The 18,773-nt window shown below is 39.6% G+C and overlaps 1 protein-coding gene across 3 annotated transcripts in view; it reads left to right on the forward strand.

Annotated features, from left to right (window-relative positions):
* PRRG1 (proline rich and Gla domain 1) overlaps positions 1 to 18,773 on the forward strand; it is a 160,114-nt gene that overhangs the window by 14,948 nt on the left and 126,393 nt on the right. For 2 of the 3 annotated variants that reach the window (XM_036840381.1, XM_036840379.1), the window contains exon 1: positions 5,086 to 5,179. The exons of the other annotated variant lie outside the window; for it this stretch is intronic. The gene's annotated coding sequence lies outside the window, so the exon portion shown is untranslated. Of the gene's footprint in view, positions 1 to 5,085; positions 5,180 to 18,773 lie in introns of those variants that run through there. 3 annotated transcript variants of the gene reach the window in all.

Below are 18,773 nucleotides of genomic sequence, written 5' to 3' on the forward strand. Positions count from 1 at the left end.
GCGGTTAGTTGCCCTGTGCGGGATCTTCGTTGTGGCATGCGGGATCTTTTAGTTGCGGCATGTGAACTCTTAGTTGCAGCATGTGGGATCTAGTTCCCTGACCAGGGATTGAACCCGTGCCCCCTGCATTGGGAGTGCCAGTCTTAGTCACTGGACCACCAGGGAAGTCCCTATTGTACTTATTTCTAATTTAATCTCATTGTAGTCAGAGTGCATACTCTGTTTCATTTCAGTCCTTTTAAGTTTATTGACCTTAGTTTTATGGCACATCCTATGGTCTTCCATGCTACCTGTATGTTTACCAAGATTGTTTGAGATGATACAAAAGAAATACAAAAATTAAACTCTGCTTTCTTGCAGTTTCCCAACCACATGGGAGTTAGAAATGTAAATACATGGAACAATATGACAAAGTCAGGAAAAACTAAATTATATCATCAGTAGGGATTAACCACATAAGTGATGAAAAGTCCTAAAGGAAAGGATTTATCAGAGTAGGGGCACAACAGGGTTTGCACCCCTCCACTCTTTCTGGACATGAGTGTTTAAGCCAATTCTTGAAACAAGTGCTGGGTGCAAACTATTAGATTGGAAGTTGGAGAACTAATGAGTGAAATGATTAAGGGATGAAAAAAGGATCTGGCAAGTCATGAGCAGAAGACAGCATGGAATCTTATTTCCTTGTGTTCCTTCTTTTTTTCCCACAAGAATTTTTTCTAACCTTGTATGTGTCAGGCTTTGTAATTAATGCCAGAGCTACATTGTTCCCCTGCCTCAGAGGTCTGGGTGAAGAGAAAGATTCAGGCATAAAGAAGAGGGGGATGCAGGTACTAGGAGAGCAAGGGGAGTAGCAATAACTAATTTACTTTGCATGGAGTGGCACCAGGAAGACCTTACACTGTGGGTGTCTTTGGAGCTGGGTCTTTAAGAATGTGTCTGCCATACAGAGAGAATAGAGAAGTCCTAGCAGCTTGAAAGTATAAGACAGATACAGAGAGCAGCTTAGGTAGAGGGTAGAGGGAATGAGTTTGCAAAGGAGCACTAGTGCCAGTAATTAGAAAATTTGATTGTGCTTAAGGAGTTTGTATTTTTTGTTAAAGTGCCTGGGAGTCAAAATGCTTTTAAGAAGTACAATGGCTTGATCATGTTTGTGTTTATTAACATATCTGGCAGAATTGAGCAGGGTGGATTGGATTTGGGAGAAACTAAAGACAGGGAAACGAGTTGGGAGAGCATCTTAGGTCAGGTGATTGATGATTAACCTGAAGTGATGCAGGAAAGAGGCATTAATATGTGAGACATGCAGGAGGTAGAATGAGTAGACAACTGAGGCTGGAAAAGAAGGGGTCATGGGTGACTTTCCCATTTCTAATGCGTGATGGGGTGCGTAGGGGTTTCATTAACAAGGAAAGAAATTGCAGAACAAAAGCAGAATTTGGAAGAAAAACTGAGTTTCATTTCTTATCAATTGAGGAGAAAAGATCCATTAGTCAGTTTTAACTATAGAACTGAAGATTAGGAGAAGGGGAGGCCAGAGGTTTGATTTACAAGTCATTAATATTTACTTGCCAGCAGTCAAGCAGAGAACTAGAACTACATCCACCTGGTGTGTCTTGTGGAGACTGGACTACTGAATGAGAAAAAGGCTGAGATAACTTGTGAGTCCCCTTCTGGGCCTTTGAGTAACTATTAAGAGGAAGGAGGGTAACCAGGAGGTGGGGTACTAGTGAAGTAGACAGCTCTGGAATACCAACTCTGACAGTTTGGTTCTGAAATTTGCTTCATTTCTTAAACAAGAGGCATCTCATAAATAAGCAATTGGGGGAAATTAAGCTCACATCATGTATTAATGAGAACATTTGGGGGTTTATGCAAGAGAAACCAGTTTGAGCTAGCTTCAGCAAAATAAGATTTTCTTATGAGAATGCAGGGGTGCCTCATAGCAGCCAAGGGTAAGAATGCCACGTAACCAGGAGGCAGACTGAGAATCCAGGCTTGGCTCCACTCTGTTTACCTCCTTTCTCTTTGTGTCTCTTCCCTTTCTTGACTTGTTTTTTATCTTTCTCCGGATGCCATAGGTCCTAAATTGATACTATAGCTCCAGACACCCAGTGTTACTAATTTCCCCTCCCCATTCTAAATCCCCAGGCAAGTTCTCTGATTGGGCCAGCATGGGTGAGAGGGTCCATCCTGATCTAATCGTGTGTGTGTGTGTGTGTGTGTGTGTGTGTGTGTGTGTGCACGCGTGTGCGTGTGTGTGTTTAAGGGCCAATGGACTCCAGGCCAGTTAATCATAAGATCTGGGGGTGGTATCCAGACATCAGTATCTGTTAGAAGTGTCCCAGTTTGGGAACCAATGCCTTAGGCTCTGTTATTTTTATGAAAACAAAGACTATCGTAGGGTTAATAATGCCCCCACCATGTCCATGTGCTAGTAGCCAGAACCTGTGGAAATATTATGTTAAATGGCAAAGGGGAATTAAAGTTTCAGATGGAATTGAGGTTGCTAAAAAACTGACCTTAAAATCAGGAGATTGTTTTGGATTATCTGGGTGGGACTGATATAATCACAAGGGTCCTTAAATGTGGAAGAGGTAAGCAGAATTGTCAGTGTGAGAGAGTAATGTCATTGCTGGCTTTACAGCAATGGAAAGGAAAGGGCCGTGATCCAGGGCATGTGGGTGGCGTCTGGAAAGTGGAAAAGTCAAGAAAAATCATTCTCCCTTAGAACCTCCATAAAGGAACTCAACCCATCTGGCACCTTGATTTTAGCCCAGTGTGACGCTTTTCAGACTTCTGACCTCTAGAGCTGTAATACATTTGTGTTGTTTTAAGCCATGAAGTTTGTGGTGATTTTTTTAACAGCAGCCATAGAAAACCAATACAGAGACATTATTGAGAAGACTGGTTACTACTTGAATAAAAGAGAGAGAGATCAAAGATAATTCCAAGGCTGTATTCCTTAAATACAGTTGTTCCATGGTGAATATTGAACTTTTTTTTTTTTTGGTCTCTCTAGCACTTCTCTTCTGAAGACAGCATCTCCTTCTACCTTTTGTTTTCATTTAGAAATTTTCTCTTCATTTTTTTCCTCCAACTCTGAGGTTCTACTGGGGGGTACCATTCTTATGTCCCACCTGCGCTTTCTCTCCAGGAATGGTTATATGACTCAGCCTCACCCAATCATGCTCTTTATCTGGTGTTCTAAAAATTGAAACTTCGGGAAGAGAGGTACTTTCTGTCTGCTGACAGCTTGGTAGATGTGAGCCCACAATTTGTCCGAAGCCATGGTTCCAAGTGTACAGAACATGACTTGGAGGTTCTGAAGAGTGACCCCTTCCAAGAGAGGCAGGGTTGAGAGCCTAATCTGGAATTTGAAGCATTCAGTTACTGGTTCCATTTATTCTTAAGGCCAATCATAGACTTACCCTTTTGCAACTTGGGTTACACAATAACTTTCTCTTTTTGCCTAAGCTACTTCATTTTAGTTTTTGTCACTTCAATGAAAATATTCAGACAAATTAAGACATAAAACAAGAAAATAAATCCGTAATCAAATGAAAGTGAACAAACATATATCTGCATCTATTAAAGATGCAAAAATTATCTTTATTAACACAGTGTTATTGTTGTTTTTTTCTCTTAGCACCTTCTGTATGTAAAACATTTTACCAGTGAAGTAACTAGGACAAGGTCCTACTTCAGGCACTTACAGATTTATTCAGCCTACAGAGTCTGTGTCTACATTTACCAGTATACATACCCTCTTGCAGTCTGTTCTTACTGCAGTCCCCCTATGCTTATTTGACAAAAGCAAAACAGAAATGAGTTCAGAAAGTCTGATTTGTAAAATACAGAAACGGAAGAATCACAAAGGTTAATGGGAAGAATTTCAGGATATTCAGATCTCTAAGGGCAATGACCAGTCTCTCCCCAAAAATGTCCCTTTCCCTTTTCGGTCAAAATACTTGCTGGGAAGGACTATTGGTGTGGCCCTGTGGCAATTCTATTATTCTTAATAAGCCAAATGTTTCTTAGTTCCATCATAACTAAAGTAAAAAGAAGAAAGGAACAGTAATTTGGAATAAATCACTTCAGGCCCACAGGCCAATTCACTTTGGATTCACTCAGGTGTGTTTATTTTAATAGCTGATCTGAAGGCATGTGAGATACCACAGCTTACCAGATTTTAAACAGAAAAGTACAGAACTTAAAACTAAGCACGCGTGCAGCATGGAATAATAATCAAGTTAGGCTTCTTAAAATGCTAACTGCCAGAAAACCTGAAACCAATAGAGCAAAATTCACAGGACAACACAGGCTGAATATTCTGTTTCTCAGAGGGGCTTTTAAGAAGGCTCAAATTCTGAGGTAGCTCCCTAAAAAGCAGGGTCAATAATGGGTCTTATTTGACAACATGTGTTCTTCTCCCCAAGATATTCGGGTAGGTTTGTTCAAGACTTTTTTTTTTTTTTTTTTTTAAGAAAAAGCAGATGTTGTCAGCAAAAGGCCAGAACAGCAGAAGAGTTTGTTCTCAGGGAAAGGGCTGAACTGTAACAGTGGGCAACGGTTGGAAAGTCACCAACCACGTTCTGGGCTCACACAGCAGAGACATGTTAACTAGGGTGCCCTGCACAGGCGGTTTGTGGATGAGAAATTTCCATGCCGCTTACCATGGGCTGAGGACAGCGCGCGATGAGGAGAGAGGCCAGTGGGCGGAATAGTGTGTGGGGAGGTAGGCATGTAAGAGGGTGAAAGGCTCGCGAGGATCTAGGGTGGGTCCAGGGAGAGGCGTGCTGACGCAGGGGGCTGGCTAGTTTGGCCCCGCGCCAAGCTGGGGTTTCTGGAGTGTGAATGTGCGTGGGGTGCACCCAGGGGCCTCGACGACTTCTCTTGCCAGTGTTATTTATAACAGAACTCAAGAGTGGAAAGCTCTAACTCGGTGCCCTGAGCGCTAAGTCTTCCGAACCTAGGCGGCGGATGCCCCGCCCCTCTGTTTCCCACCCTGCCTGGCCCCTCCCCTCTCCTTCCTAACTCCGCCCGGGCCCCGCCCCCGCCGCTTCCCACCGCCCTTCCCGTCGGCTCCTGGCTCCTGGCTCCTCCTGGGCTCGGCGGCGGTGGGAAGGCGCAGGCGCGGTTGGCGGCCGGCAGAGCGCAGAGTAGTGGCGCGGGGCGCGCGGTGAGTGCGGTGGCGGCGCGGGGCTCGCAGCCGGGGAATGTGGTTTGGGCGGGCGTCCGGGGAGGGTTCGGAGCGTGTGCGGGTGGCGGCCCGGGGAGACGTCGGCCCCATAAGGAGAAACCTACCAGACGTGCGGCAGCGGGGCTGGCCGCGCTGCCGGACAGTGTCCGGCCCCGGCCGCGTGGGGAGCTGAGTGCGTGGTGGCGGGAGCGGGAGAGGGTATGTGTGAGGAGAAATTGAAGGAAAGGGCTCCAGAGGCTGGAAGTCCGGACTCAGGCTTGGCAGAACCGGGAGCCTCGCCAAGGGCGCTGGAGGGTGTCCCAGCTTCAAGTTCAGTACCCCCGCTTGGTGCCCCTGAGCGGCGGGCGTCCCGGGCCTGTCCCTTCCCCCGCGCTGCCGTCTCGGAGTGCAGAGTTGCCAGGAACATTCCGCATCGCGGGGGGAGAGGATTTGGAGGCGGTGGGCTGTCGCCCCAAGCTTGTGCCAAGGAGGGCGTGGCATTCGTGTGACTTTCTTCACCCCGCCCCCGGGAATGTGTCCGTCTTCTGGTACATTGTGCTCGTGGACGTTTTAACAAAGGCTATGACTGTTTTCTAGGCAGTGGCTGGTAACAGCGGGGGCGGGTCGGTGGAGGGGGGGCGCACGAGGTCGCGAAGCGGCCCTGGGGGAAGGGGGAGCGGGGGGGGCAGGCTTGGGGGGAGTGGAAGGAAGGGAACAACCCTCCTGGCTCAGCTTTTTCCTCCTTCCTGGTCCGCTGATTTTGATCAGTGGTAGAAACAGCCTCGAGAGGGATATGAGTGGAAATTAGTGTGTGTGTTCAGACTGGCTGCAGCCATTGGTTTTGTAATTGTGCTGTTGATGTATTTTCTAAGTGTCCCTTAAGGAGAATGGCGAAACTAATGGAATTTAAGAGGAAATAATTGAACGGAAGGATGAAGAGGTGGAGTGTCAAAACTTAGAGCTAAATTAATGCTTTGAGATAGTCATAGTATAAATTAAGCCAAACTTTGAAGGATGTGGAGGTGTGAAAGTCAGAGTAAGTGGAAGTTGGTTAGGGTGTGGTTGATTGTTTCAATCAAGAGTGGATTATTGTGTGTGTGTGTGTGTGAGTGAGTGAGTGTAGATGCTGCTGAGTTCTTCAGCAGATTCACTTTAGAACCCTTAAAAATGATATTGGGGATATAAAACACTGGGGCAAATATTGTAATTTTAGATAAGGTTCTGAGGCTTTCATTTTCAAGCTTAGGATCTTTATGGAAAGTAGTATGTGTTCCCAAGCATAGATGTTGATATTTTTACTCATTTGTTTAACTTAATACAATAAAACAAACTGAACTTCTTCCTCCTCCACCCCTTTCCCTCGATTGTGAATCCTGTTTTATAAACATTTACTTTCAGATCTGAAGTGTGTTTAAAGGCTCAGTCCCCCCTCCAACCCCCAAATCATGAAGTGAGCATGATTTCTTCTTGTGTTATTGTCATTTTATTCTTTCTTTTACTGTTATTTTAAGTTAAATGCCACTAACAGTACCAGATTTGGGGAGGAAGGTGTTAGGGATACTTCCCTTTTCCAGTGGCTAATGAACTCCTATTCATCCCTTCAGACTCAACCCAATTCACCACTTGGAAAAATTGCCAGATCCATCAGAATGAATTAGTCACCCCCCCTTTTCTGCTAAACTGATACTACTGGCCTTATTTCTCTCTTGCTACTGGAACTTCAGTCTTCTGTGTTATCCCAGTACCTAGGGCTGCTGGGTAGGTACTAAGTGCCTAATGAATACAGTTAGATGTTAATAAGTGCTGTTGGAAAGATAGTAATTCGTATCACATAAAGTTCATGGGGTAATGGAAGAAATTCAGAATGCTGAAATTATATTTAGTATTTGAACAACATTATTTGGAATATGGATAAGAAACAAGTATGGAAATATGTTCCCATGTATTAGTCTGTGGATTATCCTTCTAAAAGAGGTGCAAAAGCTTTGCGGATATAGACAAAATAGACATCAGAAAAACGCCAATTCTTTTAAAAGGTCAACTTCTGACACTGAAACAAGTGAAAAGTCAACATGAAACGAAGATTAATCATTTGTAGAAAGACACAAATAGGGTGCTGCTGGAATTTAGGAAATTTGTAAGTGGATTAAGCTGGCCAGATGGTATCTTAGGAAAGCTAATGTAACTAAAGAAGCTGTAACCTATTAGACCAATTAGAGAGACTAGTCAATTACATTATATGCCTCCTAAACTGTAAGGTGATTTGAGTATTTGGCTAATGAGTCTCTTCACTTTAGAGTGCTCTCAATAGGCTTGTCCTATTTCTGCCGGCCAGTTCTCTTAACTCCACCAGCATCACTGGCCTTCTAGTCACCTCTGGCTCATAACAGGGATTATCTTTCTCTTGCTCCTTACCACTTGGAGAGAATACCGAGAGCAAATGTTTACTCCATTTATAAGTGAAGAAAATTGATACTTTAGTTTTAAAAATGAGTCAGGATTGACTACTTGGTTACTCCAGGCTTCTGTGCCTGCAAAGCAGAAAACCTATTCTGGCTCTTAGTAAACTTGTAAGAGTTCTTCCCTCACTTAATTTATCCCCTCTCCACCTATATGTAAAAGCTCTTTTTCTTCATGTCACTTTTTTAAAATATATGTAATATTAACCACTGTTCCCCCCAAAACACTCCAAGTTAGTGTCTGGTTTTTGTCAGTAAAACTTGGGAATCAGAGAGAATGAGTAGCCGCCATAAAACATTTTCTAAAAAAGTTCTACATCCTCTGTGGTCTGTAGATTCACTGAAAAAAAAAAAATTCCCAACTACTGTGATTAAGGCTTCCTACTTAAAACTTTCCTCACCTAGACTTCCTCCCTTATTTCTGGTTTTTCCTCTCATTCTTTGACCAGTCAACCTCAGTCACTTCCACTGAGTCTTCTTCTTAGGATTCTGTCCCAGACTCCTTTCCCACTCTTTGCAGGAGACAATAATATGGTGGTCAAGGGCGTGAAATTTGGAGGCAAGATGTTAAAAATCTTTCTCTAAGTGTCAGTTTCCTCATCTGTAAAAATGATAATTATAACACCTGATAAGTGAGATCAAGTGTATTAACAGCTTATCATAATATCTAGCACATACTAATTGCCCTAATAATGGTAGCTATCGTTATTTCTAATTGCCATTTCTTATGACAAGTACTATAATTTCACTAGCAGTTAACTTCAAAATATGGATATATTGACATCTACTCTGTTCGAGCTTCAGTCCTGTGATTGTAGATTCCTCCCATATTTCCAAAACAGGTGGCTTAGCACAGTGGTTCCCAAACATCAACATGCATAATAATCACAAGAATGCGTAGATTTCTGGGCCCCATCCCTAGAGTTTCTGATGTCTGGGATGGGGCCTGAGGAGTTTTCATTCCTTACAAGTTTGCAAATGATAGTGATGCTGCTGACCCTTGGATCACATTGAGAGGCACTGATCTAGATGGATTAAGACAAATTGGCAGGGAGGAAAGGAGACCAAAAAAAAAAAAAAAAAGACCAGAAAGTTATCGAAGAGAGGAGCGTTCTTAAAGCTGGTGGTATCAAATATCTTGTAAAGTTTGGAAAGGATAAAACTAAGAGAACACAGTTGGATTTGGTGACCAGGAGCCTTTTTGTTTGTTTTTCATGTGTGTCAGATACAGAGGGTTGATTTAATTATACTCCTCAGTTGGTGGAATATTATCATTATTACGACCAGGAAAAACATATGTCAGGTATTTGAGGTAATGGTTCTTAATCTGGGATGTGCATTAGACTCTGTTAGGGAGTTGTTTTCACCAGCATACTTACGTTTAGTGCCCTTCCCCCCCATGCAAACTCATCAAGTCAGAATTTCAGAGTATGGAACCTGGGCATGAAAAAATTCCAGGAGATTTTTATGTACACCCTGGTTAAGAACCACTTCTTTGAACAATGATGGTCAGGAAGTAGAAGCAGTGAAAATAAACCAAGTTTTTGTTAAATTGTTGATGAAGTGAGAAGGGAAGAAAAAAACTGGAGTTTGAGAATTTTAAGGGATCAAGAAAATAGGAATTCGTAAAAAGAGGTAGAAAGCCTGCTTGAGTGTTTGAAGGTGTAATGCTAAGGGAATATAATTGATGAAATAGAGAACTGGATCCAGAGGGCAGGAGGGAATAGAATTGGGCACCAAGAGAATAGAGGGGAAAAGAATGAGTGAAGAAAAATAAATCTAAAGGTAGAGAGGGGAGAAGTTGAAGGAACACTCCTTAAGGGAGGTTGTTTGCACACTACTGTTCAGTGGAACTTAAATAGTCCATGAACTCTGTGGATTTTTCAAGGTTAGTAGTGCTGGTCAATAAACTAGTCAGTTCAGCTACTCCAGCTACCTCTAATGGTTACACAGTTGTGTTTTTTCACGACTTTTCTCATTTAGAAGAATTTTTTGAAATTAAGTCTAGACATGCTGTGCTGTAATGCTGTTGCCCCAGCCCTTGCCATAAGATGACACATCATAAGTATTTATATGATTATTATTCAACAAATGTTTGTGTGCCTCTCAATTGCCAGGCATTGTTCTAAGAACTAAGGATACAGCAGTGAATAAAATATTTGTATTTTATTGGAAATTTCTGTCCTCAAGGAGCTCACATCCTATTTGAGGGAGGAAGATAATAAACAAAATAAATAAGTAAAATATAAGTGTGCATGTGCACTCTGTGTGTGTGTGTGTGTGTGTGTATATATATATACATACACGCATATGTATATGTGTGTATGTATGTAAAGTTATAAAGTGTTGCATTCTTTGGAGAAATACAAAGTAGGGAAAGTGAATAGTGGAGCATCTATAGGTATTCACCAATAGGTGAATAGAGTCTGTTGGAGGGTGGTGATCAGGCAAGACTTCGCTGTCAGCAAAGACTTGTAAGAGATGAGAAAACCATTTATTTGGAGGAAGAGCTTTCTGGGCACAGAGAACAGCAAGTATAGAGGTCCTGAGGTGGTACCTTTTTGAGACCTTTTTGCTAGGAATCACAAAACAGTCCTTGTGGTTAGAGTAGCATGAATGAGTGGGGATGAATAATAAGAAACAGGGTCAGATAAGTAAGAAGGTGTGTTGGAGGGTGGGAAGAGCATGTAGGGCTATTCAGCTCATTGTGAGAGGACATTGTAAGGTTACTGAGTGAGAAGGAAAGCCATGAAGCGTTTGAAGAGTGAAATGATGTGATCTGATTTCTTTTTTGCAAGGATCAATCTAAGTGCTTTGTGGAGAATAGATTGTAAGGGGAGCAAGAACAGAAGAGACCAATTCGAGGAGAGGTTGTGGTGGCTCGGACCAAGACAGTATAATGCTGGAGGTATGATAAGTGATCAGATTTCCTGCTCACTTATTGGAAGTGGAATTGGAAGGGGAGTGTGACGAAGCATGAGAGTCAGGGATGATGCCGAGGATTTTGATCTGAACAACTAGAAGGATGGAGTAGCCATTTAGTGAGATATAGAAGATTGTTGGAGAAGAAAATTTGAGAGAAGGAAGACTAAGAATTCAGTACTAGGCACGCGGAGTCTGAGATGACTGTTTGATATCCAGGTGGAATTCAGGAGAGTGGCATGGGTGAACAGGAAGCTCTGGGAATGGAGCAAATCATTACAAGGAAAGAGAAGGGGTTACTCCTTTGCTTTAAAAACATTAGTGAACTGTTTTTTAGAGCATTTTAGGTTCACAGCAAAATTGAGCAGAAAATACAGAGTTCCCATATACCCCCAAACACACACGAACTCTTCCACTATGAACATCCTGCAACATAGTGGTACCTTTGTTATAAGCAGTGAACCTGCCTGACACATCATTATCCCCTAAAGTCCATAGTTTACGTTAGAGTTCACTCTTGGTGTTGTACATTGTGTGGGTTTGGATAAATGTTTAATGACATGCATCTACCATTGTAACATCATACAGAATAGTTTTGCTGCCCTAAAAATCCTCTGTGCTCTGCCTATTGATCCCTGGCAACCCTGGTCTTCTTACTGTTTCCATAGATTTACCTTTTCTAGAATGTCATATCGTTGGAATTCCACAGTGTGTGAACTTTTTACATTGGCTTCTTTCATGTAGCAATATGCGTTACTTTTCATCCATGTCTTTTCATGGCTTGGTAGCTCATTTCTTTTCAGTGCTGAATAATATTCAATTTTTCTGGATATATCACAATTTATTTATCTGTTAACTTACTGAAGGACATCTTGGTTGCTTCCATGTTTTGGCAATTGTGAATAAAGCTGCTGTAAACATCTATGTGTAGGTTTTTTTGTGGACACAATTGCTGGATCATATGATAAGAGTATGTTTAACTTTGTAAGAAACTGCCAGTTTGTATTCCAAAGAGGCTGTACCATTCTGCATCTCCACCTACAGTGGATGAGAATTCCTGTTGCTCCACATCTTCACTAGCATTTGGTTTTGTCAGTGTTTTGGATTTTGGTCATTCAAATAGGTGTGTAGTAATATCTCATTGCTTTAATTTGGAATTCACCAATGATATAAGATATTAAACATCTTTTCATATGCTTACTTGCTATCTGTATTTTTTCTTTCTTGAGGTGTCTGTTCAGATCTTTTGCCCATTTTTTAAATCAGGTTGTTAATTTTCTTATTGAGTTTTAAGAGTTTTTTGGTATACTTTGCATAACACTCCTTTATCAGATGTCTATTTTGCAAGTATTTCCTCTCAGACTGTGGCTTGTCTTCTCATCCTTTTAACATTGTCTTTCACAGAGCAGAAGTTTTTAATTTTAATGAAATCCAGCTTATCAATTTATTTCTTCCACAGATCATGCCTTTAGTGTTGTATCTAAAAGTCATTGCCATATCCAAGGCCAATTAGGTTTTCTCCTATGTTATCTTCCAGGAGTTTTATAGTTTTGTATTTTACATTTGGTCTTTGATCCATTTTGAGTTAAATTTTGTGAAGGGTGTAAACTCTGTGTCTAGATTCATTTTTTTTCTTTGTAGGTGGATGTTCAGTTGTTATAGCACCATTTGGTGAAAAGACTATCTTTGCCCCGTTATGTTGCCTTTGCTCCTTTGTTAACAATCAGTTGACTATATTTATTTGGGTCTTTTTTCTGGACTCTCTGTTTTATTTCATTGATCTATTTGTGTTCTTTCTCAACACCACACTCTCTTGATTACTCTACCTTTATTGTAATTCTGTAAATGGGGTCGAGTCAGTCTTCTGACTTTGTTCTTCTCCTTCAGTATTGAGTTGACTCTTTTAGGTCTTTTGCCTCTCCATATAAATTTTGGAATAAGTTTGTTGATATCCACAAAATAACTTGCTAGATTTTGACGGAGATTGTGTTGAATCTATTGATCAACTTGGGAAAAACTGACATCTTGACACTATTGAGTCTTTCTGTCCATGAACATGGAATAATTCTCCATTTATTTAGTTCTTTGATATCTTTTGTCACAGTTATGAGGAATTTTCCTCATATAGATTTTGTACAAATTTTTTAGATTTACACATAAGTAATTCATTTTAGGGGGGGAGTGCTAATGTAAATGGTAATATATTTTTAATTTCAAATTCCACTTATTTATTGCTGGTATATAGGAAATTGATTAACTTTTGCATATTAATGTTGTATCTTGTAACATTTCTGTCATTACTTATTAGTTCCAGGAGGTTTTTTGTTGTTGCTGTTGTTGTTGATTCTTTTGGATTTTCTACATTGATGATAATGCCATCTGTGAACATTTGATTTCTTACTTACCAGTCTGTATAACTTGGAAAGGAGTGGTGAAAGGGGACATTATTTCTTTCTTCCTTATCTTAGTTGGAAAGCTTTGAGTTCCTCCTTATTAAGTATGATGTTAGCTGTAGGTTGTTTGTAGATATCCTTAACACATTGAGGAAGTTCCCCTCTATTCTTAATTTTCTGAGAGTTCTTAATCATGAATAGGTGTTGGATTTTGTCAAGTCCTTTTTCTGCATCTACTGATAAGATTATGTTATTTTTCTTCTTTAGCCTATTGATGTGATGGATTACATTAATTGATTTTCAAATGTTGAAACAGCCTTGCATACATGGGATAAATCTCTCTTGGTTATGGTGTGTAATCTTTTTTATACATTGTTGCATTTGATTTGCTAATCTTTTCTTGAGGATTTTTGCATGTATGTTCATGAGAGATACTAGTCTGTAGTTTTCTTTTCCTGTAATGTCTTTGGTTTTGGTATTAGGGTAATTCTGGCTTCATGAGTTAGGAAGTATTCCCTTGGTTTGGTTTCTATCTTCTGGAAGAGACTGTAGAAAATTGGTATAATTTCTCCTTAGGGATTTGATAGAATTCTCAAGTGAGCCCATCTGGGCCTGTTGCTTTCTGTTTTGGAAGATTATTAATTTTTGATTTAATTTCTTTAATATATATAGGCCTCTTCATACTGTCTATTCTTGTGTAAGTTTTGGCAGATTGACTCTTTCAGAGAAGTGGTTTGTTTAATCTAGGTTATAAAATTTGTGGGCATGGATTTGTTCATAATAATCTTTTACGAACCTTTTAATGTCTCCATGCGATCTGTTGTGATGTCTTTTATTTCATTTCTCATATTGTAATTCGTCTTTTTTTTTCTTAGCTTGGCTAGAAGTTTACCAATTTTAAAGATCTTTTCAAAGAATCAGGTTTAGGTTTTACTTTCTCTGTTGATTTCTTGTTATCTGCTCTAATTTTTATTATTTCTCTTCTTTTGCTTACTTTGAATTTAATTTGCTCTTTTCTGGCTTCCTAAGGTGGAACCTTAGATTGTTAATTTTAGATCTTCTTTTTTAATATATGCATTCAATACTATAAATTCCCCTCTAAGCACTGCTTTCACTGCATTCCATAGTGTCTGGTAAGTTGCATTTTCATTTTCATTTAGTTCAAAATATTTTAAAATTTATTTTGAGAGTTCTTCATTGACCCATGTGGTGTTTAGAAGTGAGTTGTTTAATCAGCATATATTTTGGGATTTTGCAGTTATCTTACTGTTAACTGATTTCTAGTGTAATTCCATTGTGGTCTGAGAGCAGACATTGTATGATTTCTATTCTTTTAAATTTGTTAAGGTTGTGTTTTATGTTCCAGAATGTGGTTTATTTTGGTGCATATTCCATCAAGCTAGAGAAAATTGTGAATTCTGCTGTTGTTGGATGAAGTAGTCTTTAGATACCAATTATATCCAATTGATTGATGGTGCTGTAGGGTTTGACTATGTACTTACTGAATTTCTGCCTGCTGGATCTGTCCATTTCTGTTAGAGGAGTGTTAAAGTCTGCAACTATAATAGGGGATTCATCTACTTTTCCTTGCAGTTCTGTCAGGTTTTGCCAAATATATTTTAACACTTTGTTGTTATGTGCATGCACATTGAGGATTGTTATGTCTTCTTGGAGGATCGACCCCTTTATCATTATGTTATGGTATTATCCTCTTAGCTCTGACAACTTTCCTTGCCCTGAAGTAGCTCTGTCTGAAATTGATACAGCTGCTTCTGCTTTCTTTTGATTAATTAATAGCATGGTGTATCTTTCTCTGTCTTTACTTTTCATCTATATGTGTCTTTATATTTAAAATGGGTTTCTGAATATTTGCAGCAACGTGGATGGACCTAGAGATTGTCATACTGAGTGAAGTAAGTCAGACAGAGAAAGAGAAACATCGTATGATACCACATATATGTGGAATCTAAAAAGAAATGATACAAATGAACTTATTTACAAAACAGAAACAGACTCACAGACTTAGAGAAAGAACATATGGTTCCCCGGGGGGAAGAGTGGGGGGAAGGGTTAGTTAGGGAGTTTGGGATTGACAGGTACACACTGCTATCTTTAAAGTAGATAATCAACAAGGACCTTCTGTATAGCACAGGGAACTCTGCTCAATGTTATGTGGCAGCCTGGATGGGAGGGGAGTTTGGGGGAGAATGGATACATGCATATGTATGGCTGAGTTGCTTTGCTGTGCACCTCAGACTATCACAACATTGTTAATCAGCTATACTCCAATATAAAGTAAAAAGTTAAAAAAAATAATAAAATGAGTTTCTTGTAGACCAGCGGTCCCCAACCTTTTTGGTATCAGGGACCGGTTTCGTGGAAGACAATTTTTCCACGGACAGGGGTGGGAGGAGGATGACGGTTCAGGTGGTAATGCGAGTGACGGGGAGCGGCAGATGCAGCTTCGCTCACTTGCCCACCACTCACCTCCTGCTGTGCGGCCTGGTTCCTAACAGGCCACAGACTGGTTCCGGTCTGCAGCCTGGGAGTTGGGGACCCCTGTTGTAGACAACATATATTTGGGTTTTGTTTTTTTCATCCTCTTTGACAATCTGTCTTTTCATTGGTATATTTAGATCTTTGACATTTTAAAGGGATTATTGATATAGTTGGATTAATAACTACCATATTTGTTACTGTTTTCTATTTGTTGCCCTTGTTCTTTGTTCCTGTTTTTGTCTTTCATACTTTTTCTGCCTTTTTGTGGTTTTGAGTACTTTATATGATTCCATTTTCTCTCATTAGTGTATCAGTTATGCTTTTTTTAAAAACTTTTAATGGTTGCCCTAGCATTTGCTAAATATACATTTCCAACTAATCCAATTCCACTTTCAAATAATACTGTATCACTTCGTGGGTAATACAAGTACCAAATAATAAAAAAATATTCCAAATTCCTCCCTCCTATTCCTTGTATGATTGTTATTATTCATTTCACTTATACAAAAGCATATTACATATATAAGCATTCATAATTGAATACATTGTTGCTATTATTTTAACAAATTGTTATCTTTTAGATCATTTAAGAATAAGAAAAATCAAATTTTTATATTACGTTTAGTTATTCATTTTTTGATGCTCTTCCTTTCTTTATGTAGATCCTTATTTCTGACCTATATTATTTTCCTTCTCTCTGAAGAACTTCTTTTAACATATCTTGTCAGGCAGATCTACTGCCTAAAAGTTTCCTCAGTTTTTGTTTGTCTGAGAAAGTCTTTATTTCTCCTTCCCTTTTGAAAGATAATTTCTCAGGGTACAAAATTCTGAATTGGTGGATTTTTTTAATCGCAACACTGTAAATACGTCTCTTCACTCCCTTCTTGCTTGCTTGGTTTCTGAGGGAAAGTCAGATGTACAGTTAAGCCTTGCACAGTGTGGGGGTTAATCCAAGTGAGTATAACTTACAGTCACCCCTCTGCATCTGCATCCTCTGCATCTGCAAAATCAACCAACCATGGGCCGTGTAGTACTTCAGTATTTACTATTGAAAAATATCTGCATATAAGTGAGCCCGGGCAGTTCAAACCCAGGTTGTTCAAGGATCAACTTACCTTTGTTCCTCTATAGGTAAGTTTTTTTCTCCCCCTTCGGCTTTTTTCCAGATTTTTTTGTCTTTGGTTTTCTGCAATTTGAATATAACATGCCTAGACATAGCTTTTTTTTGTTTCTTTTTGTTTTTTTTTAACTTTTTGTTTTTGGTTTTTTTAATTAATTAATTTGTTTATTTTTTGGCTGCGTTGGGTCTTCGTTGCTGCACATGGGCTTTCTCTAGTTGCAGCAAGTGGGGGCTACTCTTCGTTGCTGTGCGTGGGCTTCTCATTGCAGTGGCTCCTCTTGTTGCGGAGCATGGGCTGTAGGCACGCGGGCTCAGTAGTTGTGGCTCGCAGGCTCTAGAGCGCAGGCTCAGTAGCTGTGACGCACGGGCTTAGTTGCTCCGCAGCATGTGGGATCTTCCTGGACCAGGGCTCGAACCCATGTACCCTGCATTGGCAGGCGGATTCTTAACCACTGTGCCACCAGGGAAGCCCTGTTTCTTTGTTTTGTTTTGTTTTTAAGCATTTATCCTGCTTGGTGTTCTCTGAGCTTCCTGGATCTGTGGTTTGGTATCTGACACTTATTGGGGAAATTCTCACTCACTATTGCTTCAGATATTGCTTCTGTTCTTTTCTCTGTTTCCTCTTTCTGGTATTCTCATTACACATATGTTACATCTTTTGTAGTTGTCTCAGAGTTCTTGGATATTCTTTTCAGTTTTGGTAAGTTTTTATTGTCATATTTTCAAGCTTAGAGATTCTTTACTCAGCTGTGTCCATTCTACTAATGAGCCCATCAAAGGCATTCTTTATTTCAGTTACAGCGTTTTTGATTGGTAGCATTTCTTTTTGATACTTTCTTAGAATGTCCATCTCTCTGCTTACATTATCCATCTTTTCTTGCATGTTGTTTACTTTTTCCATTAAAGCCTATAGCATGTTATTCTTAGTATTTTAAAATTCCTGGTCTGATAATTCCAACATTCCTGCCATATCTGACTCTGGTTTTGTTTTGATTTTTCTCCCTTTTCACAGGGTTTAGAAGACAACCTCTTGGTATTGCAATACCTTTCCTACAATGGCAAGGTGATTGGGTTATCCTGAAAACCTTGAAATAATAATGTCAGTGCAAGTTGACTTTTAGAGTCTCTTAAAGAAATGGCTTTATACAACGTATGTCAAACTTTTATTTAGCATTTATTGAACACCTTTGCTGTGAAAGGGGTATGCTTTACCCTTTGTAAAGCAGAAACATAAATATTTCTCAAGAATGTTATTGAGCATAATGAAGTGAGAGTCGAATAAAGTTCCACAAGGCAGAGATAATCAGAGCTCTTAAAAATGCTCAGTGGTTGCTTTGCTTTCTCTATTATTGTATGGAAATAGCTGGTATACTTCTTTTCAAGCTCATTCACATACTTATGATGAATTTTTGATAGCATTCATTATCTTCTTGAAAGTCTTGACAGTTAAATGGGCCAGAATTTAAATAACAATTTGAGCTTCTTAGGTACGTTTTTTTCAGTGCCTCAGAATTTAGAATCTAGGATTTCTTTAGGAAAATGTATTCTATTTTATATTCCTGCCTTGGAATAAGTTCCTTGCATTCTGTTTTTTCCCTCCTTTGTGTCTTAGAAGATATGTGTTATTTCCTGGAATCCTAGGTAACCAAACTCCTCCTTTTTGAGTGACAAAACCTTGTTACTCAAAGCACTGTATGTTCTGTGTATGTGCTCCAGTCTGGCTCTAGAGAGCCTGTTCTTTGTGGTTTGGTTTCTAATGTTATGCATTACCATTTTGTAAACAACAAAAAAAAGGTCCATATGACTAACTTGCCACAGTAATCCTCTCTGACACGTTTGCTTCAGGGAGAAAGCTGGCAAAGTTAGAAACACATGCCTAGTTTAAAATTTGCTGTCACTGCAGAAAAAAAGTTAATGGAATATAGTCCTAGTTTTTTCCTCTGTGTTAGTATTACTCATGGGACCAGAATAATGATTTTGGCAAGAGTATATTTACTTTCCTGTGTAATTTTATCATACTTCAGTATCTCACTCATATTTTCCCTAGGATTTATCAAGAAAACATTGTTATATAGAGGAGTAAAAATAAAATTCTTTCTTTAGTCTCATAAGCAGTTAGTCTGAAAATACAAATGTTTCTGTTGCATTAATATGAACTATACAAAATTTAGTGTTCCTTGTATTTTAAAGTTCCTTTAACT

Source organism: Balaenoptera musculus, chromosome X (genome assembly GCF_009873245.2).
Source record: "Balaenoptera musculus isolate JJ_BM4_2016_0621 chromosome X, mBalMus1.pri.v3, whole genome shotgun sequence".
In the NCBI taxonomy this organism is placed as follows: domain Eukaryota; kingdom Metazoa; phylum Chordata; class Mammalia; order Artiodactyla; family Balaenopteridae; genus Balaenoptera; species Balaenoptera musculus.